Source organism: Balearica regulorum, chromosome 6, assembly GCF_011004875.1.
Source record: "Balearica regulorum gibbericeps isolate bBalReg1 chromosome 6, bBalReg1.pri, whole genome shotgun sequence".
Classification (NCBI taxonomy): Eukaryota; Metazoa; Chordata; class Aves; order Gruiformes; family Gruidae; genus Balearica; species Balearica regulorum.
In genome coordinates this window covers 40780266-40797367 of record NC_046189.1, presented here as the reverse complement: position 1 = coordinate 40797367, position 17102 = coordinate 40780266, and the positions used below count along the sequence as shown (strand labels likewise).

Genomic DNA, 17102 nt, shown 5'->3' with positions numbered 1-17102 from the left:
TTCCACACGCTGGGGTTTTTTTTGCACAGAGCAAGGCGAAAAGTGACAGGCATGAAAGAGACCCTGATTGCCTATTATTAACTGCTAGGAGCACCATTAGTTTATTTACTAGAGTGCAAACTAATAAGGAGACTAATGAGAGGTTTGGTTTGAGGCATTGCGGCGTTTCATTACAGGCTGGTGGAAAATTGGAAATGAACCTGATAGCTCTGTGCTCCACAAACTCTTTCTCTCGGATCTGTGTGAAAATGCAAACACACATGCCTGGGTTCAGCCGTACTTGCCAAGAGAACTCCTAAGGATATTTTTTTTTTTTTTTGGACAACTTTAATTCCCCCAGTAGAAGATTTCTGGCTATTTTTTCCTCTTTATGCCTAGCATTGCAGTATTACAACATTAAATTTTGTTTACCATCAACATACTACCAGTTTATAGGACTGTCGTGCCTTTGATCAGGGTCTGTCAAAGCACGTCATGAAATGTAATTAATTAAGCCTCCTGATACTCCTGGGGTCGGTAGTGGGATACAGCGGCATCGCTTCACCTCCCCAGCACGGGGGCAGCCAGCTTCATGGTGCAAGGAGACATTAATTCCTTTAGTAACCTGCTCGGTGACGACAAACACTGTCTCCGACTCAAGAGATAGGGAGAAGATAGAAAGCAAAATGCAGTATCTGCTGGGACTGGGTAAAGAAATTAAATTCATCGCCTTTGCTCGATAAGTATCTTAGAAACTCCAGTGCAAGTGAACACAGAAATAGCACCCCACAAAGAAATTAAAAGATAATGAAAACTTTTCATGAATATATTAGAGAACCAGGAAGCAAACAGGTAAGGGTCCCTACAGTTTAGGGTGATGTAAGCAGTAAAACTGTTTTAACGCCTTTGGATAATAATATAAATAATAATAATAATGCCATTTCTTTTGCCAGGAGCTATACATTTACAGAAGACTGACACATCATCTACCTCTTTCCCCACGTGCAGTGTCCCTGTGCATACATCATCTCTGATCGCGCCAGCAGATCTTCTGACTGCTCCATGTTTTTATTTCTGGTGGGGTTTGGTAAATAAAACCCCCACAACTCTGTTTTGGGAATTAATACCAACTTGAATCCTTGGTAGAACAGCAGTGTCCATCCCCCCAACCCATGCATTTCTGGTTTTTCCCTGAATTTAAAAGAGTGGATGGGCTAGAGTAACTCATCGCAGAGCTTATTTATACGAGCGTGTATGTACGCCATGCGCGAGGGAGCATTTAGCTTGCCTGATAATTTTGTGAAAATGCTAGGTTATTTAACAAATTACATCTTTCGGTTTGCTTGGGTTTTCACCATTCCTTCTAGAGGAGCAAGCAAACCCACTGCTATCAAGTGCAGCCTCTCTGGGTAAAAGTTCCATGAGGAGCATCTCTGCGTTTGCAAATGCACCAAAACATCTGACCTTTCCGGAGATGATCCATGTAGTTTCTTAGGACGAAAAAAGATCATCCGCAGAAGATTGACAATAATTTCTGATATTCATAGCTGACTATTAATAATTTTGGATCCTTGATTAAGTACAAGGGAAATGCGTGTATTTAAGTTCTCAGGCTTTTCAGCATAACCAGGTAGAGAGCACAACCAAGAAAAAAAATTAAAAAGAAAAAAGTAAAAGATGGATTTAAAAGAAAATACCAAAGGGGGCTAAACTGACAAGTTTTATATTCTTCCCTCAGGGAAAAAGTCTTCCAAGCAGGTGCAGAGATAAGCAGCAGAAGGCACGGCAAAGCGGTGCAAACATGACATGGAAGAAATAGCAAAAAGACATGCACATGCAATTACATCTCCTTCCCCTGGAAATGGTGTCAGACTGCATAAATGAGCTGGGCAAAGAAAGCGGTTCCAGAACTGCAAAATAGCATGCAAGTTGAACTCCAGCCTCTTCCTTTGACCGTTTGTCTGTGTTACTAAAAAATATCATTAATGATTTCACTGATCCCAGGCCAGAGAGCTGTTGAAGGAGTATTTGTACACACATTCGCTTCAACTCCTCCTCTCAGGCTCCAAAAAATGACTAACGTGCAATTTTTCCCTAAAGGATTTTGCAAGATTCTGGGAATGGGAGAAACCTCCCAAAACCCCTTTGCCAGCATCACCCGCATGACCTTTTAGCTTGGAGACAGTTCCAGCCTTCAGTAGGACCATTTGATCCGCACGGTGCCCCAAAGCATCGAGCCCTTGCTCAGTTTGAAGCCAAACACCTCACATTATTAAGCCCCTGATCCAATGTCCACTGAAGCTGAATTAACGCAAGTCTCCTACCAACTTCAACCTTGTTTGATTAGGCTGTTAAAAAAAAAAAAATAAAAATTACAAACTTCTCTGTTTTTTTCCTTATAGCTAAATTCCATCAATGGATTAGTATTTTTTTTTAATCATCAAGAACATCTTGGGTTTTGCCTCTCGCTTTTAGGTCAAATTTACTGGATATCTAATGTCAGCAACCCAACCGTATTGCTTGTTGCCCTTGTTTTACAGATGCAGTTGCTTTTCAGCTAGATGTCTTCTTTAGGCTTATACATTTTCATAAAATATGAAATGATGGAATGACAAGCAGATTGAACAATTACTGCTGAATTATTTTATTTTTTTTAGACTACCATATTGGCAATTTGGCAGAACTGTGATGTGATGTTGCCGTGTTTAATATACAGGATGAACAAAAGCTTTGAGTTTAATAAAATAAGAAAAATAAACAACAGAAGGGGGGAAAGCCAGTGGGAAATACTTCACATGTCTATAGTTAAGACATTAATGGTCCAAAATAACATCTGTGTTCTTCCTACATTCTTAAAAAAAAAAAAAAAATCACTTGCTGATTATGTTAGCTTGCTTTGAAAGCCCACAGCAGATTTATTATTTCCTTTGGAAAAAATGTACTTTGTTCTTCCTACAATATCATTCCCATCAACTGTAGCATGCCAAAAGAAGTTGCTTTGGGAATAAGCCAAAAAGATTGAGACAATGTGGTATACTCTAAACACAGACTGTTTGTGGGCTATGAGAGAAAACCTTTTTGTAATTTTTGAAGTCTGCATTTGGTGCAAGTTAATGAGAAAGTTTGAGAAACTGAAAGGTCTCATTATGATATGTCACTCCAAGATTGCATCTTTGCTTTCTTAATTTTCTTTTAAGCTGCTCCCAAGTTGGCTAAAAAGAATCTTTATGAGAGAGGATGAGATAAATTTCAATGCAAAGATGGCCAGTCCAGATTTGATCCAGTTATTTTGGTCTTGCTGGAGTGAATGAGCATACGAGTCACTGAGAAGAGAGACTGTCGACAGAGCTATAAAAACCCAGCTATTTCTTTCTCCCACTCTACTGGCATCTTGTTGGGCTGAGTAGAGAGTTTCTGGTTATTTACAATACTGTGCACATTGATACAAAGGTAGTCCTCTCTTCTGTTTGGGAATCTCTCCTTTTTTCCCAGGATCCCAATCATTTTTCCAAATTATTTACTAGGTAATGCTGTCCTGTGCAACAGCTGTAATCGTGTGGGTTATCTGCAAGATCATTAATCTTCTCATGTAAGTAGAATCCTCTGAAGAGAAGCCGTTTCCTAAGTGGGCAAAGAAAAACCTGTCGTGAAAAATCAAGATGGTCAAAAAGAAGAATTTGGGATGCAGAGTGGGAAGAAACTGCTACAGTTGTTGATTAGCTCTATGACCTTTGTGTTGAGTGTCTAACTACATACACATACAACTCTGGGTATTGATGAAGTAGTTCATCCAGCAGCTTCATGGGAGTGCTGGCTCCACTCTTGCAACCCTCACCGTCTGGGTGGCATTACAGCAGTCTGCGCTGGGCTGCTAGTTTATTTGTTTCACCCCGGCATTGCAGTTCCTTGCACGCTGCAGTGCTGTTCAGGCAGGCAAAAAGGAAGAGTAGCTAAGCTAGTGGCTGGCACACTAACCACAGAGGTGATCAGAGGGAAGGGTGTACGTCCCCTTATGACGCAGGGGACCTACGCATGTAGCATCACACCCTTTGCGCGATGGCTTTGTGACCGTACCCGGTCCAATAGCAGTCCCAGATTTTGGCTGGAGATAATGTTCTCATGGAATGTTTTTTCTCCTGAACAGAGTCCTGGGGAAAGCCAAAACGCAGAAGTCAGGTACTAGAGAGAACGTCCTTCGCCAGCAAACTTCATCCTCAGCCATCGCAAACAGTTTTGTCATAAAATCTGTTTCACGTGGGGATCAACTTCCACATTAAACACGGAGCTCCACCAACTGGATGGCTGTTCCTGAGTCTCACAGATATGGTGACCACCAGAAACACTGCCCTCCACCCAGGGTATCCATGGCCGCGCTGTATGTCGTACTGCGATAGCTTGGATTGCTCCCAGCGGCGAGGAAGGTCAGCAACAGGCTTTTCAACCCAGACCTGCTCTTTTTAGTACAACCTATGTGCAGAGGAAGTCACCAAGAAGAAATCCCTTGAGGTTATTTCTTGTACCTCTTCTAAAGGGCTAAGGCAGCACGTCTTTGCCTATGCATGACTCCAGCAGGTCCCAGTTGTTCTTGTGCCAACTTGTCCTTTCAGCAGCGCAGCCCAGTGCTGCTTCCCCCGAGTGCTCCCAACCCGTGGGGCTTCCTCTGTGTTCTTCCCCTCCTCTCAGTCTCCAAACTACTTACCCAGCAGGAGAACATGTTCCCCGGAGCGGGAGCAGTTGCTGGAAGTGATGTAGCCAAGGTTGGGGAGGAGCTGAGTTACCTGCAATGAACCTCACCAGCACGGTTATACCCCAGACCCCTTGCCCGTGCCCTGCCCTCGGCCCTCAGGGATCCACTAGCAGCTTGCCCTACGTCTGCCTGATTTTCAAGAACGAGTTCAATTCTGAGCATACCTGCTGAGAGCCATGGCTGTTCTCTCCAAGCTCCTTGCACTTCTGGAGCTACTGTTAAACTAAGCTGGCAGCAAAAGTTCCCATATTATGTGCAGAAGGAAAAATGGTAGAGCTCAACCCAGTCCTTGTTGAAAGCCCAAGTCTGAAAGCATTTCTGAACACTCGCTGCAGAACTCGGTTCCTAAGCAAACACTCGGATTTAGTGATTTTCACACAGAACGAAGGACCCAACGTCAGCTGCTTCGATGTGCTCACGCGCTCTGGCTTTGGACATGCACGCGAGTCCGCGGAGGAGGGCTGGAAGAGGTCTGCAGTGGCTTAATTGTTCAGCTCAGAAAAAACATTACACACATGATCGATAGAGTAATTCTGAATAAAAGGACAGAAAATGTAAACCCATCCAAAAATACTAGCAGATGTCAGCTGTCAGTCAGTAAATAACTTCGGGTTTTTGTACTAAATTAATAACAGCAACTTCTAGTGAATCTTTAAATTAGGTTGTGGGATTAAAACTGTACCTAGGAATCTTCTTATCTAATGGGTGAACAAGCAATATTTTGAAGGATTTATAATGAACCTGAAAAATAAACACAACTTCTCCTATCTGTTTACTTCTCAGTAACCAGTTTATGCTAACAGCCGTGGAGCCAAGCAGTCTGCTTCTCCGCAGAAATCAGAGGAGCTGTAAAATTGCATCAGTGTAAAGATAAATGCCCTCACCTGGGAGAGACAGGGATCCACAGCGAGCAGAAAAGAATGTAAGATGAGATCTTCCACAAATGCCTCAACGATAGTAGCTGGGCAACACGCAAACGCTCCCCAGACTGCAAAACTCGGGAAACGCAACTGAAATCCAGCCCTTTCCCCATCGCTGAGCAAAATACTTGCAATATCAGGCTGAAAAGTGCTGCTTTCCAAATACTGTCAATTCAGTAGAAAACACAAATTCTTTTAAAATATTAAATGTGCTTGTGTGTTTCTTCCTGGAGTATTGGAAATTCAGATGTTTTTATTCTTCATACCTTGGATATGAATATCAAAGTTTGAATATTTTATATTGCTTCGGTGGAAGAGACACCAGTGGAAGTTAACCCCTTTTTGCACTTTTTCTTTTTTCTGGTTTTTTGGGGGTTTTTTTTGCATATTCTTCAAGCTCATTAGCTGTCACTTGAATGATTCCTTTCTTAAAATAGCATCACGACAACTGATCATCTCTAGTCTATTTTCATCACAAAAATTTTCATCACCGAGATTACTTGGTTTCACACAAAACGTAACAGCTACAAAACTCCCTGTTCAAGAATAATTAACGCTCTGACAAACAGCAGCAGCCATGGCTCGGCATTGGGAAAGCCCAGCACATTAATCAAGAGCGCATCTGAACAAGGATGGGAATGCCTCGTTCATGGCCACAAAGCTCTCCAGCTCTTCTACCGTGGCTCAGCCCCAAAATGCAAATTGGGCTGCTCATATGCTTAAATTTACATGTATGATTAAAATTGTTTTAGATTGGGATCCAGTCTGGCTGGCAAGTGGAACAGACTCATTAAAGGGTTCTCTGGACCCACAACTAGAAGGGGAGACAGGCTCTCACTGTGGTTTTGTAACTATTGGCGAGATGGAGGACTGGCTTAGGCATCCTGGAAGGTCAGAAGGTGCAGAGGATCTACAGCTACAACAAACAGGGCTGGCGAGCATCACACCCCAGGCCGCAACAGCAAAAGCGACACTCACAGTTAACGCTTCCACATCAGGAGGCTAACTACAAAAAAGTCCATTACTGCTAACAAAAGATAGGTAAGAAGCGAGCTGTACATAAAATACTAGAAATTCTGCAAAGCTGCGTACTCTTAGAGAATCAACACACAGCAGCAGCAGCGGCACACGCGGGGGGTGGCTGAGCAGGACGGCAGCACCAGGGTCTGCAAGAAGTACGACAGCACTATCTCTAGGAAAAGCAAAGGTAACGAGGTAAGAAAACCACCACCAGCGCTTTGAAAGGTGAGAGCGTTGCCTCTCTTGGTTCTCCCAAACGTGAGGCACTGCAGAACCCAACACGCTCTTGGCTTGGCCCCGCTGGCCTGCCCGCAGCACATGCGTGCCCCCTCCCAGAAGATGCCCTCATCTCTCTTTAGACAAGCCAGGTATTGTTGCTAAAGCGACCCTTGTGCTCTCTTGAAGGAAACCTGCCGCAGTGGAGTTGTTCTCCAGAAAGGCACACATTGCTGCAGAGCAAAGGACTTCACAAAGGAGAAAAGCAGGGCACAGCCTGAACAGGGCTCTCCAGCGCTTTCTCCATTGCCTTCAGCCTCACACACACACTCTTCCTCCCGCCTGCCCCCATCTCCTACTGCTTTCACCTCTGCCCACCCCCGTTCTGCTCCCCAGAGCCTCTTGCCCTGAAGGCACTCACATCCTCCCATGTCATCGCTGTAGGACGGGGCTGGACAGGAACAGGAGAGGCAGAAAGAGAGGCTTAACCAGCAGAGAAGAAAAAGTGTCACAAAAAGAGCAACAAGAAAGAACAGAGCGCTAATACCCATGACCTACAGAGGAAGGTCTAATGAGTGGGAGCTATTCAACCTACGGACATTTTCTGACAGAATGAAAGGGCCGGTTCATTAAACATCTCCCAGGGACGATCTCTTCAGCCTGTTCACAACAGAAACGAACACTTCCAATGCAGCAAAACCTACTCAAGCTAGACAGGAGCAAAAAACCTAGCAGTAAGGGCAAGGAAGAGCTTTCCTTGTCCTGAGTAGAGGTCTTCCAGTCCAGGTTGGACAAGGACTGCTGAGGAGGACACGGAGCAGAGTTGCCTTCATACCTATCTAGCTGAGGCTTCTTGAGGTCCCTAATACCAGTTGCACCTACTAGCAAGCTGACTGCAGATGTTCCCTACCACGTGGACACCAGAACACCACTGGAACATCCTCTGCGCATCTCTGTGCACCAACATCTGCTCCATCTCTTGCTGCTTGGACAGCACTAAACTTTATGATGATCAGCTGTCCCAGCCCCTTTCCAGAGGTGCGGGACACTCCAAATAGTGTTTGAGAGTTCTAACTTGTTTTTCCAATTCATTAATGAATACTTTATTGTACTTAATCTGAAAAGCTGGAAAGGGATAACTGTCTTGAAGATTAATAGCAGAAACTGGGGGCGAGGGGAACGTGAAACAAAATTCTCTCAAGTCAAGAACACATTTTGCTAATGCAACATGATTAATGGCAAGGATGATATTACATTAATGGAGATATTTATTAAAGTACACTTTCAAGGATTCACAATTAATCCCATTCTCCTGGACTACAAATTAATGGACATTTTCCCAGACTCCAACAAGAGCAAAGTATAAATCCCACAGGAGAGGGACTGGCTGTCCCATAGCCAAGCACATCACTGCTAATGTCACGTTGACCTCACACTTACAGGCCAACTGCACGTGTTTGTATATGCAAATCAAAAATCTTTGTATCAGTCTGATGGTGTCTAAACTGATTTATAGCTGAAGAATTTGATGTGTGCTGAACAGACTAAGCTCCAAAAATCTGCTGATAAAGATCATTGCCAGTGAACTGTCAAAGATGGGGTTTTTTTTTCTTCCTTTTATATTATAAATGAGGCTATGACCAAAACACATTCCTGTAAAGCTAGATCCTGTGCAAACCTGGTCTTAACAAAACATGAACACCGGTTCTTTTAGCAAGGTATTGTACAGGGAAGATGTTCAGGCCCTTCCCTTCCTCCAGCTGACTTTCCTTTCTCCGGATGTTTGAGCCCCAAACCTGCACACAGAAGGGAAATTATTGTCCCCAGGGAAGACTATTTAATCTCATCCCATCCCCAGATTCTTTTCCCTCCCCCACCTTGTTACAGAACCCAGTCTCTGTGCACAAGCTCTGGTTTGCACAACTAACAGCAGCACGCTCACGCCCCGCTGCGCCTGGTCCCTACGTTGCACGCTGGCAGCTCTCCCAGGCCACACCGAGAACCGGACACACGGATCACGCAGAGATAAGGTCTGAGGAAAGAGCTTGAGGCAAAGCACGAGACTTCTCCTGCCTACGCATGGCCGTCTGCTTGGTACGCCGCTGAGCATCCTGGGGAAAGGCTGCCCAGGAGAACACCAACACCTCCTTCTCGAGGGGGACACACGGTCCTCATGGCTGTGCTGCACACGTGTCCTTTGGCTCCTGATGGACCCTGACGCTCGCTCGCCCATCCCCACATGAGCCATCTTACACGTGCACAGCTGCACAGTCCACCAGCACAGCTGGCTTTTCCATTCACAACGAACATCCTTGCACGGGGGCAGCTTAGAAATGTGTGTTTCCAACGTCTGAAGGACTTCTGCAGTCATCCCCAACCACGTCCCTCTTGCTGTTGCCCTTTGATCCCTTCCTGTTACCCTGATGTTGTTCTCCCCCGCGCCGCAGAGAGCTGCAGAGACACTTTTGTTCAGGTACAGAAATTCCCCCTCTTGCAGGCAGGTTGTCTCCTCTTGCAAATCATCCTCTACTATCTTGAACTACCCAAAGATCTGGCAGCCTATGCAAGCGCAAAATAGCCAAGGCATTTAGGTGTGCAGAATAGTGTCCTCTCCAATCGGCCGTATGTATAGATTTTATTCCATTATTCAAGGTAGTGGAGTGAAAAAGAGAGGGTTCACCACATTTTCTCAGCCGCAGCAAGACAGAGCATCAATTTAGGACCTTGGCTCCTTTCGGAGATGGTATTTCACCCCTCTGCCCCACATCACCAGATCTGTTCTCCTCCAGACCCAGCTCGTACCAAAGCTGGAGTTTCAGCTGTGCTGGCTCCGACGTGGGGAGCCTCGTGACAGTCCTGTGCTCTCCAGCAGCGTTTTGACAATGCTTCTGTTGACTTGGACTCTTTGCTCTCACTTTGCCAAACTTTGCTCTTCTAAGCAGAGATTTTTCTCTCCAGTTGGTCTTTTCCAAAAGTTAGTTTGCTGCTATGAAGGCATTGGATCTATTTTATTCAAAATCTTCAGGGTGTAATTCTTCCCACAGTGGTTCACAACGTTCTTCATTCAATACTCTCCTGAAAACCCAAACCTATATTGCTCTTGCTCTTTCTTTTTCTGCAGCCCTTGTTTTACCACTGGTACGTTTAACTCACGCATGCCCTATATACCCACAGCAGCTCAGTGCTTTTCTGCATCTCTGTAAATAGGTTTTCCTGACATTTCTGAGTGCATCTGCATCCTTCTTTGGCCTTCCCAAGCCAGCAAACCTCTCTCAGGTGGGTGTGGTGTTGGCTGCAGTAGCCAGGACTACCTGGGCTGAAGCCCCAAGCCCTCCTTTACAGATTTTAAGTGGTGGTGGATGCAGCAATCTACAACAGCATATTTTTAAATAGGAAGGGAAAAAAGGCCTAACACAAGAGAAACTCCTGCTTTTTGATCCAAACCTTACACAGCCTCTCAGTTACGCCCTACATCATCCTGCGTGTAAAACAGGCAATCGTTCATACCCAGACAGGCGTTATGAAGGGCGATGCCGATAAAACCCATATTCTCAGTAAGAGAAGCTCAGTAAGGGAAATTTCCCTCTTTCAGATACGTGAAGTTGTAGCTTTAGCAGATTAGTTACACGGGAACAGGAGCAAAATCAAAGACGGCAAAGCTAAACCCATCAGGGGTGTACACATAGGCCTGGGCAGGCAGATCCTGTACGAAGAGCATGGGAAAACTATGCACGGAGAGCAGAGTCTGAAAGCAACACGAGCAAACATCAGGCAGGACCAAACCAACCCGAACATGCTGAACGCCGTTTGAGATGGCTCAAAGCCACACGGAGTCGGAGGTTGAGATTTCAGCCCTGGAAAGACAGATGCAAAGAATAAAGCACAAACCTAAACCTTAGCGTTTTCAGCGAGAGTTTTCCTACGGTATCAGCTCTGAAACGCTTCTCCAAAACCTACCTTAAGGCTGCGTAAGCTGACTTTGGCCATCTCTCTCTCTGTAGTAAATGATAAAGTACTTTTTTTTTCGAGGAAGGATGATGATAGTATTGTCATTTGTTGAATTTAGGAAAACAGAGGTGGGTTATTTCGTACATTCAGGAGTCAGTCTGAATTTCAAACCTGCGGTGCGAGAGAAGTCAAACGTGGTATCCCAGCACTCGGGCTTCATCCAGGCTGAAATCGTCAGTTTTAGCTTTGATGCCGCAGAGAATAAGATCTCAAATGGTAAGGTAAAATAAAGCAAACCCCAACCCCTCCCCCCAGACCCCCCCCCAAAAGCTGTTTAGAAGCACAAAGGATTAACACCGATAGGCAGATTAGAATGAGTTCAGCAGAAGCAGTGTTTTGTCCAGCTTATTACCAGATGCATTAGATACAGGTTCTGCATCTCATCTGCAGTATTCCCAGCACTTAGGAAATCATTTAACAGCCAGCAGTGGACCTTGCTTCTCCGTCTGGGGATTGAAAAACGCTATTTTATTTTTTCCAATACCTTTTCCTGTATCAATGTGGAAAGGAACATAGTCCCGATTTTCTCAAAGCCAGAAGGCAGACTACTGAATCACGCATTTTCAGTCTTTGAAGATCAGCATGAATAACACCATTGTTGCACACGTATCAGTGCCCAATGCTAAGGTTACACTACTTTTGGAAATAAGTAGCCTTTGGATTACCCCTCCTAATAAGTATCATGTTTGTTTTGGTTTTTTTCTTTTTTAAAGGCATAATGGCATACCAAACAGTAGAAAATTAATTACTAGCTTGTATTCAGAATAAAAAAAAAAATATGAATTTTGTCTAGCTATCAAACAAGGTAAAACACTATCTTTCCTCCAGATAACCAAAATAGCCCAGCCTTCCATTTGCACTATCTCCTTGCATTTATCAGGTTTAAACTAACAATGGGAATACTGAAGAAATCCAGCGAGGAAACACAGAGCTATTGAGCCGCTACGGCCTATCGAGGATTCTATCAATCTTAATGTCTAATGCCACATTCTTCCTCGCTTAGATTTCAACGGATATGAGAACGAGTTGAGCAAATTTTATGTAATTGCTGTGCACTTAAGAGCTTCAGAGGAGACTGCATTTCACATTTAGTGACTTTACAAGGCTCAGACTAGAAGTATTGCGCGCTAAGTCACCTGCATCCACCTCTTCCACCCGTCAGAGCAATCTCAATGCTTCCATATTAGCCATGCAGCATTATTTGACCTTCAGTTATAATATCCAGACAAGAAAAAAAGAAGAGTATTAACAATTAAAAAAAAAAATAAATCAACAGAGAGGTCCTTACCAGCGCACTTTACCGGATCTTTAGGCGAAACTCGTGTTACTGCGCTACGGCTGGTGACAACCAGCTCATCAGAGGGAGGAGTACAAAAACTAGCAAAGCTGCTTTTCACGTGAGACAAATTACTCCGTCTTTATTTGCGCTGAGAAATGCATGTTCATGCTAGTTCCCCTATTTGAGTTCAGCCAGGATTAGTCATATGATTAAAACACTCAAAAATCTGTTCCTTAATGCATTTCTGGCAGCTTTAGCAATAAAACCACAGGGATTTATTAGCAACAGAAATTAGTATGATTTTTATTCTCTGTGGATAATATTTTCAAGGGTGTTTAATGACTTACAGCCTATTGGCCAGTCTAAAAATTTGGCTTTGATATTTCTGTCCAGGGTTTTAAGGGTATTGTAAAATTCCTTAGGAATGGTTTTAAAAAATGCAGCTAAGAAACAACTTTAAAAATCTGTCCCTGAGAAACCTGTCTTTTACTGAAAGTGAGAAGAACTTTAGCCATCCCTTCCCTCATTTGGAAAGGCCACTTTGGTATTTCAGCGTCCCAGAAATTAAACTTTTAACAGCACGAGCAGCCCGGCTTGCAGGGTGACACAGAGCGGGCTGGGGTGACGAGCGTGCCCAGCTAATTACACACCCTGGGACGGGTTCTCTCCACACTGCTTCTGGCGAGCAAAAACACAGGTCAAGGCTGTTTACGCAATGAAATGTTGAAGCCTTCGGCGGGCTAGGTGCCTTCTAATATATCCTCGTAACACCTCAGACACACACGAATTGGTATTTCACAGAAGAGCCAAGAATTACACGGTGCAGTTGTGGAAAAAAGAATTAAAATCACCCAAGCATTCAAAACACTCGGTTCTGCGTTTGGGTTTTTTCCCCAATGCTTTACGATGGGCAAACCTTTTTCAGTGCTACTTTATTAGCCGTGGCCAGAGGTCTAATTACTAGTTAATCCTAGGGAGTATTGGGGGCTTAACTGCCGAAGCTCAGTTCTGGAGGGTATCGGTGCAAGCCAAGGCTATATACAGCCAGTGTCAGTGCACAGATACTGTGTCATCTGGCTAAAGTGACCAATAAATAATTAATAAGGTCTCATAAAAGCCAGTGGCACAAAACCAATACTATGACTTGCACTTTGGAGAAACAAATGGGACACGAAGATTATTACCATTTTGAGACCACACACAAATGGGTTCTGTAGGGGTACTTCTTGCTTAGAAATGAAAGCAAGCCATGAGAATAAAACAAAAATGGGATTTTTTTTTTCTACAGAGGGATTTTCCTGCACAACTCTCCTCTGTAGTTTATTTCCTGGAGAAGGTTTGTTTTTGTCAGATGGATCCTTCTGCTTCGCTTTGTAACTGATGGGGAAACCTGAGCATTTCTAGCCTCAGGCCCCACATAAATTCTTCCCTCCTTGATAGATGTTTACCTCCAGCTCTTGGACAGGAAAAAAACCAGAATAAAGTCCCACGTGTCCCACGCTCTTTGTTGTCATACATAGCTCGTGATGTAGAGGCCATGGAAATAGTCCCCGCAGAGCCTAAAGCTGGCATCCTCCGGAGATTTCTGTTGGGTTTCAATTACAGTTCAAGCAGACAGGAGCTATAGGTTCCATCGAGGTTCATCAGAAGAAAAAATAATAATAATTAAACAAATTAATTAATTAATACCTGTAAATGAGGTGGAGAGACAAGCAGGGGATGCTGAATGAGTACCAGGGCTTGGTGCTGCTCTCGGGGAGCACGGGCTTTATGGCTGCTCAGGCCAAACAGGTTTCGCCCCCCCGACTCCAGGCAGAGCGAAGCAGGGCTGTGGAGAAGAGCCTTTATCCCCACTTTGCAGAAAGGGAGCTGAGACAGAGTTAGCTGAAGTCACCTACGGCACACGTGCGGGTATTTCGCGCAGGCCAGTACTGTGCCTAGTCACAAGCCTTTGGCATCTCATTCAAAAAAAAACACGAGAGTACGTGAATCTATAGGGACCACATAAACATTTTGTGCCTTTGTTTTCTGGGTCTGATCGGCGGCTAATTCAGCTAGCCTAAACACATCAGAATCTTTTCATCTCAATTATAATAAGGCCTGAAAAAATTAATTTAATATATTAACTTCTGAATCCATCAAGCCCTTTAATCCATCAGACTATTCTTTCATCCACGTCACTACCATACAAAGATCCACTCCCTCATCTTTCTTCAAAAATGACAAAAAAATCCCCACTGTAATTCAGTCACTATTACTACCTCCAAAATTATCTACCTGTGCTGGATTCACAGGAGAGAGATTTACAGGATTTAATGGCAGCAAAGGTTGGAGGTCAGTTAAGGAAGCTCTGAAATTACTTGCCTTAGGATAGCAAATTCCACAGCAGTTGCAGCAAAGCACAGGCGTAATGACTGCTATGAACGTGCTGATGACAGATGGAAAAAGTTCTGTTACACGTGGAGTGCCAACGTCCTTGTATATGATACGCTTTTCCTCTGGATAACCTTCCTTGAATCGAGGTGTCTCGAGAAGCCTCATGAACGGCCGCACTCTCCGTTCACCCGGAGTGTCAGCGTAACCCCTGTTGCAGCTGGGACGTACAAACTCATCCCTTCACACAAGCGTTATCTCTTTGCCCTAGCCACAATGGTTTTAGGTTTCAAATCAAATTTACACCCTGCAGTTATGTGATGAATTGCTGAGCTACCGCAGTTTCAATAACCAAGATTGCTCTTTCATCCTTCTCTGTGCTGAAGATTTCTCTAAGTCAAGTTTCCTCATGCTCCTACTGTTCTTCGCCTTTCCTTCCCCTCATTAACTCTCAGATTTCTTTGTAATTGGCTTTTCCAGAGAGTGTGGCTACCCCTTCCTCCCCCCTACGGCAGGCCGTGTGCACGGCTCGGCAGCTGCCGTCTCACCACGCTTTCGTGCTACTTCTCTCCTAATTCTTGCACTCTCCGAATCCCCGTACTCAGGCAGGACTTCCCTTTTCCTCCATCCTTACTTTTGATTACGTTTCAGGGAGGAAGGCAGTGAAAGAAAGCTCCCCGGTGAAAGATCTTGCCAGGTCTCCCCAGGATCCAGGAGATGCTCAGGCTCAGGGTGATATTCGACGCTTCCTCTGTGACGTGCCATAGGGTACTGACCTCACCAAACATCACACGTCCTGCCTGGCTCCCCACAGTGACCTTTCCCGTTTCTGTACCAAGGAATACAGAGGAGGATGGGGGTGGGGGGAAGAGTTTAATGTTGGCTTTTTTGGGTTTTAAAAAATCAATACTACATTTTTCTATAGAACCACATAACCTCTGCATGTTTCCAGCCTACACAAGAAAGTGCAGAATATTTTAAAGATAGCGTACCATAAGTTGAATAAGCTTATATCGAGCCTTTGCAGAAGCATCTACTCTAAAATGGATAGCACAACAAATTGTTGTGTCCTCTTGAATTCACCTTTGGCTTCTATAAGGAAAAAGATTAATCTTTTCAACAGAACAGTATTTTCAGTAGCCCTCCTTTGCCCGTGGCCACCTAAAAATTCTTAGCAACTTTCTAAGGTTACTGGTTACTTTAAAAGCAACAGGCCAACCATGCAGAATACCGTTGTACGATAAACTGAAAAAGGCACGTTATGTCCACAAGGCCATGCCAAGGAGGGAAAAGGAGAAGGGGAGATTTCCACTTTGCTGGAATTAATTGGGAGCTCCCCAGGATGGGGCCATGAGAAAGATAAAGAAGATAAATAAATGAAATGCTTACTTCTTCAGCAGAGCAGATAGAGACCCTCTCACTTACTAAAGAAAAAAAAAAAAAAGATAACCATCTCTTTCAGAAACTTAAATAGGCAAAAAGGAGCTAAAAGATTTTATCTGAAGTTTAAAAGGGGACTTGTATAAAGGCATACGTAAGGGCACACTATCTTGGCCAGCAAAGCTGTGCAATATCACTTCCATAGTGTCGGTCACCCGAGGATCCAGAACCACCCTAAAACCTGAACCACTTACACCCCACGCGTGTCCCGAGGAGTCAGGAGGATCACCACGGCTGCGCTCTGAAACACTGGGATGTGTACGAAAACCGCTGCTGTTTACACAGCCTTCAGGACACGGTGGTACGAAGCACACGCTATTCCATTCGAAGAGCAAGGCGACTGCAGAAAGGCAACTCGTGAAGAGTAAGGGCAGACCGTACCGGAGAGAGCGCTCCTCCGGTCTTATGCAGAATCCTGCAGGGATTCCAGCGACCAGACCTCATTTTGCAGCTAATCCAAAGAACATCTTGAAACCATCAGTTCCTGTCCCACAAAAGGGAACACAAACTGGTTGGAAAAAGGTGTTAAGTGAAGGGGGAGGTGCATTTTTTAACCTTTTCTGACCCGCACATCCCTTCAATTTCCTAAAAGACAGAGCACCTCTAGGTCTAATTTGAGCCTACCAAGAATAACCTTCCCTTCCCCCCTCGCCATTAAAAAAAAGTTACCTTTCTGTGGATCCTTTAGAGAATCCACAGACCCCTCCGGTTTTAGTTTACAGCCACAGGCTGAGACCAACCTTTGATCCAAAAATGTTGATCCAACATGTTTCTGGAGATTCCTTTAATTTCCTATCATCTGGCCTCAAAGAAATTTAATGGAATGGAATTAGGAAAACTGATTAGAAGAAAAGAGAACGTTTGAATTTAAAAAAAACAAAGCCCTTGAAATGCAATTACAAAGGTCATTGATCATGACATTTCATACGAACTCTAAACTTTTCCGGAATGTTCACGGAGTTCAGAGGGAACTTTACCAAGTGGCGATCCCAGGAGCCTTCTCTACTCTTCCTAAGCTCAAAGAAGGAAACTTGGAGCATAGCTGCTGGCAGACACAGGCACACAAACCTGCCGGTCTGACTTCATGCACAAGCTATACTGTAATAACATTTTAAAATCC

The 17102-nt window shown here is 44.2% G+C and overlaps 1 protein-coding gene across 2 annotated transcripts in view; it reads right to left on the bottom strand.

Moving 5' to 3' along the window:
• Positions 1-17102, bottom strand: part of LYPD6 (LY6/PLAUR domain containing 6) — a 69553-nt gene that overhangs the window by 44611 nt on the left and 7840 nt on the right. The window lies entirely within an intron of this gene.